Source organism: Emydura macquarii, unplaced genomic scaffold (genome assembly GCF_026122565.2).
Source record: "Emydura macquarii macquarii isolate MOO-44397 ecotype Brisbane River unplaced genomic scaffold, CSIRO-AGI_Emac_v2 contig_67, whole genome shotgun sequence".
Taxonomy (NCBI): Eukaryota; Metazoa; Chordata; order Testudines; family Chelidae; genus Emydura; species Emydura macquarii.
The window spans coordinates 693779-699778 of record NW_027130204.1 but is presented as its reverse complement, the minus strand read 5'-3'; positions in this window follow the sequence as shown (position 1 = coordinate 699778).

Sequence of the window (6000 nt, the reverse complement as noted above, 5' to 3'; positions counted from 1 at the left end):
CTACGCGACCTGTGACACTTCTCAGAGTACCTTGTTACCCCCTGCCTGGGCTAGTTGGGTGTCAGCGTCCTCACACAACTCTGCTCTGGGCTACACCAGTCCAACTTTACTCTGCAGGTTGAAAACACATACTCCCCTGCCCTTTCCTAGTGTCCCTCTGTGGCTTCCAGTTCCTGATCACTGGATAACCACAGAAATGCCAGATCCTCCATTCCCAAGGGAACTGTGAACCTATAGGGGTCCATGGCTATACCTCCCGATCCATCTCAGAGGGAGGCCATGCCTCTCGCTACTGTGTGTCTGTGAAGGCAATACTGAATGGGGAATGAGCAGTCTCAGGGCTCTGGCCCTCTGGACAGGGCAGAGCAATAAGCAGTCTTTCCATTGGCCTCCTGGCATGGGCAGATGATAGACAAATACAGGCCTCCTGGCCTAAGGCGGGTAGGCAGCCACCCCAGCATGGGGCAGCCATAGGGGGGAGAGAGATCCAGGCCCATCCTACTCCATCGGGTCCTAGGCCAGGGCCCTAACAGTGGCAGATGGTTCCTCCACTGGGTCAGTGGGGATAACACTGAAACACACTGACCTGAATTCTGGCAACACAGCCAGATTATTATCTGGTGTCCCTGGGCTACTTCCTATTACCCCATTGGAGTGTACTTCTATCTCCTGGGATTCCTCCATCTTCCCAGAGTACATGGCCAGCGGCAGTCCCAATAGCTCCTCCGGGTACTGGTCGGCTGGCAATCCCAGCACCTCCTCTGGGTCCTCGGTGTGGCAGAGCTCCACCTCTGGTGCAAGGCTTGGCAACAGACAAGAGACATCTGCTTCCTTCTTCAGCTCTCACACAACTGAGCTGCAGGGCCTGCCTTTTAAACTTCCTGTCCTGCCCCTCTGCTTCTGGCAGGGTGTGTGGCTTGCCTGGTTCCTCCCTATCAGTCTCAGAAGGAGGCCATGTCCCCTCACTACAGTACCCCAGTTTAGAAGTTTCACCTTAGCCCACCACTCCTGTCACACAGCACTAGAGTTCAACTGTAATAAAACAAACGGAAATGTATTTAAGAAAGAACAGAGATTCAAAAAGAACCAAGTGTGAGTGATGGAAACAAATGGGTACATGCAAACCAAAAGCATAAAACACAAGCGAGGGCCTACCCTTAATAATCATTACCTTCTCTAGCTAATCAAGTAACTTCACTCCTGAAAGTTCATTCTTTTGTAGCACTTGCTAGTCCAATGAACCTTGGACTAGTCTTTCATGAAGAACCCCCACTCATCAAGGCACCTCCTCCATGAATGGATCCGGGGTGCGTCTCTTCACCTGTGGATATGCTGAGTCAGTCTTTTGTCTTTATTCACAGAGAGGATGCTCCCCTCGCTATTCTGTTTTCCTTTTCACTGCCATGTGGTTTTGATATTTATGGTTTGTCTTTGATGGCTTTCTAGTGACTTTCCTGGGTTGGTCAAAGATGGACAATGGAGGAAGATGTTACACATCCAGGGAGGGGTGACAGCTCCCTCATTATTGAATGGGTCATCACCAAGACATACGATTCCCTGGAGACTAACTTTTACTCCAAGACCGTAAGAGCCTAATTTTCAATATAGTGACACTGTTCCTTAAATATCACAAGCACACACATCTTAAGAGTATTGGTAAGTTACAAGTTTTCAGTAGAGACCTCACATGCTACCCTCCCTCCAAAAAATATTGTGACAGTGATGTATTCGGTGTAGTGAGTTCATCAGGTCTGAGACAGGAGTTACTTTTAAAGACCATGTGAACCTTTTGCCAGGTGGCACTAATGGGCCCCTGTATCACACATGCCCACCTGGCAAGCCCAATGTAGCAGCTTGTCTATTCTTGATGGATGCCTCCGTTCCTTCTGCGGGTTTGATGAGAGTCAATCAGGTCGAATCAGCTGCATTTTGGAGACAACTTTGGCTTTCACCACAGGAGAAGTGTACCCAGAACACACACACAATTACAAGAGCTTTATGCCAGGCAGTTTCCAGTCCATGCCATACACAGGGGCCATCAGGGGCAAGGCAGGAATGAGCTGAGATTCACATCACAAGTGGTGGGGAACAAAGTGCATTGGAAGGAGGATGCTTAGATGCTTGGTGCATGGGAATGGGGAGCAGAGGGGGGCAGAAAGAAGGGGTAAGTCTGGGAAAGGGGACAAAGGGAGCTGTTGGGAGAGAGGACCAGAGAAGCACAAGAATATGGAGGAAAGGCAAGTGACAGCAGAGATCAGTAGGAGATGAGTTACCCTCACATTTTGCAAGGTCCGAGGCCTTGTTCTTCGGGTAAGCAGCAGCAGCAGCCTTAAGTAGCAGGCAGTCACATACTCACAGCTCCGTCTCAATTGCATCAATGTAATAGCGGAGTAAGAAGGCATGCCTGTCTTTAATAGTACTTACCACCCCCAGATAAAGAAACAGATCTTAAGATGTTTAAAGAAATATATAGGGTGACCTGGTGTCCTGATTTTATACGGACAGTCCCTACATTCAGAGCTTTTTCTTATATAGGTGCCTATTACCAGCCTACCTCCCCTGGGTCTTGAGTTTTCACACTTGCTGTCTGGTCACCCTAGTTTGATAGTAATCTGTCTGGCAAGGAATTGTTTGTCAACAGCTGTGGTTGTAAAATCTACACTTACTTATTGTTTGGTCTTTATGGTACCCACTTCTCTATTGTTTATTTGAATGATTTCTGTCTGGTTCTTTGATTGTTTCTGTCTGATGCATAACTAATTGTGCAGTATTTAAATCAATTAAGGTGGTGGTGTACGATTGGTTAAAGAACTGTTTCGTAATGGGCTAGGGTTGGTATTTTGTAGTACTTTCATTTAAAATGGTTGGTTAAAGTACAGCTAAGCAGGACTCATGTTTTAACTATTTAAACTGAGGTCCAAAAGGAAGTTCTTTGGAACCTAACTCCAGGACACAGCCTCAGACCAGCTGCCAGATCTCAACACCCGGCCAACTGTATATACAGAAACTGGAGTCTCTGGATGATCTAATTTTGATTGGCCACCAGGAGAAGTCTGTCTGCTTTATTGGGAGTAGTGAGCATTGTATGCTTAGTGTGTCTATTCTGTTTTGGTAATTGTTAATAGAAAATAAGGATATAACTGTGTAAGGCTCATTTATGGGTAAAAGGCCCCCGCAAGCCTGAAGAAAAATACCCCCTTGAGTGTAAAATGGGTAAGGGTGGGTGCCTTTCCCCCAGAGCCCTACGGACTGGGTAAAGGTGGGTTGCCACATAGTGTGCGGGTGACAATCGGAGGCTATGAACAAGGAGCTTTGACTTGAAAGGCAAAAGGGAGTCAAGCAAGGGAGCAGGTGTGGGTAGCAGAAGGAAGAGCAGCGATGCAGTCAGAGTGAAGGGCCCATTTCCCACAGCAGTATGTTGGCCAGTGTGATGGAAGTAAGGCCCAAGGGACACTAGTTAAGACCAAAGGCTGAATGGCAAAGATACTAGCGAGGAAGCTGATTTGGGAAGGAGGGCTGGACTGGCCAAGTTGACAGCGAGGAGAGCCAACATCTGGGAGTTGCTGTCTTGGTTTTCTGTTGAAGTTACTGACCTGCTTGGGGGTCTCTGGTACCCTAGCAAGTTCCCCACTGCTGAAATCTTGCCTTCGTCTGCTACTGTTGTGAATCACAGGTTATTTGGGATAAGAGATATTCAAGGACCTCTCCCTGGGAAGTTAGTGCTGCTGATGGAGGAAATTACAAGTGCAATCCACTGGTGAATAAGTTACATGTTCCCACACAGGAGGGCCAAGCCTCAGAGGACAGGCATTGTTAAAGCCCACTGAGTTTTAGCTCAAGCTGTAGCTGCTCATGTTTTTAGCTCCAGTTTCTGCTGGTTCAATCCCTGGTGTCAACCCAGAGGGCAGCCATCCCGTGGGCACTAGCTGTAGCAAAGGAAGGATGTGAAGCAGTCTCACCTCACACCCATGCCCAAGCTCCCCAATTCTGAACACATCAGCTTTTTTTCCAGCCCGTGCCGACCACCCTGCCTGCTGCCGCCCCCACTTGGCTACACACCCTCCAGGAACTCTAGACCTGGGGGAGGCAGCGTGATGGCAGCAGCCTAGATCTTCTGCCATCACAGCAAGAAGCAGCCTGAGGCAGCATGGTGCTGACATGCAGGCACATGGTAAAAAGACACAGTCTAGCTTCTGTAAACAAGCAACTGAGTGCAGCCTCGTTCATGGTTTTACTTCTAGCCTCGATGAGGCCTTGGCATTGCTACAGAGTTCAACTACTCTCCAGTTAGAGCCAGGGCTGCCATGGAGCCGATCTGCACAAACCTCTGACCTGGGCACAGCAAACAGCAGGCCAGCACGGCCATGCTGCAGCTTTTAACCCGACTCACATGGCAGCTGTGCTTTGGATCTTCCCTGGGGCATCGGCAGGGAAACACGTAGGGCACAAATGCTGACAGAGAAGTCAATTGAACATAACGGACGGAAATGTGGGTGACTGAGGTTTCTCTGCTGGTATACTGAAGCAGAGATGAAAATCTGGGTCAAGGACTAGCTCTGCCCAGCTGTGAGGTAACAGCTGCTGGCTAGACTGACAGCAACGGCCTGAGAAACCTTGATAAGGCTAAGCCCACATTCAGCTTCTGCTCCAGGCCAGGTTACCAGGACCAAAGGTACATTACACCAGCACGGCTGCTTGTAAGCTCCCTAACCTGCATCAATGGAAGATGGCTCAAACTCTTGGCCACAGGCCTTCATATAATTACATACAGAACCTTAGAAACGTAGGGCTGGAAGGGACCTCAGAAGGTCACCAGCCCCTTGCACTGAGGCAGCACCAAATAAACTAAACCATCCCGGACCCAACCTGTTCTTAAAAACCTCCAAAGACATTCCACAACCTCCCTTGGAAGCCCTTGCTAGAGTTTAACTAACCCTATAATTAGAAAGCTTTTCCCAATATCTAACATAAATCTCTGTTGCTGAAGATTAGGCCCATTACTTCTTGTTCTTCCTTCAGTGGACATAGAGGACAATTGATCCCCATCCTCTTTATAACAGCCCTTGACATGTTTGAAGACCTATCAGGTCCCCGCTCGGTCTGCTTTTCTCAAAACTGAACATACCCAACTTTTTTTAACCTTTCCTCACAGGTCAGGTTTTCTAAACCTTTGATCATTTTTGCTGTTCTTCTGTGGACTCTCTTCAATTTGTCCACATCTTTCTTAAGTGTGACACCCAAAGCTGGACACAATATTCCATATGAGGCCTCCCCCCTGCCTAGGAGAGTGGGACAATTCAGATTCCAAAGGCAGAAAGGACCATTGTGATCTAGTCTGGCCTCCTGGGTAACAGAGATAATAGAACATCCCCACAGTAATTCCTGGCCCATATCTTTTAGAACATCCAATCTTGATGTAAAATATTGTCAGTGATGAAGAATCCACCACACTTCTTGGTAAATTGTTCCAAAGGTTCATTACACACACCACTAAAAATGTATACTTTGTATCCGGTCTGAATTTGTCTAGCTTCAACTACAAGCCATTGGATTGTGTTACACCTTTCACTGCTAGATTGAAGAGCCCATTATTAAATATTTGTTCCTCTTGTAGATATTATAGACTGTGATCAAGGCACCCCTTTAACCTTCTCTTCATTAAGCTAATAGATTGAGCTCTTTGAGTATCACTAGAAGGCAGGTTTTCCAATCCTTTACTCATTCTCATAGCTCTTCTCTGAACCCTCTCCAATTTATCAACATGCTTCTTGATTTGTGGGCATCAGAACTAGACATAGTATTCCAGCAGCAGTTGCCCCAATGTGAAACATACCTCTCTACTCCTATGCGAGATTCCCCTGTTGATATATCCCTGGATCACATTAGCCCTTTTGACCACAGCATCACACTGGGAGCTCATGTTCAGCTGATTGTCACAACTCCCAAATCCTTTTCAGTCATTACTTACCAAGATAAAGTCCCCTAACCTGAAGTATGGCC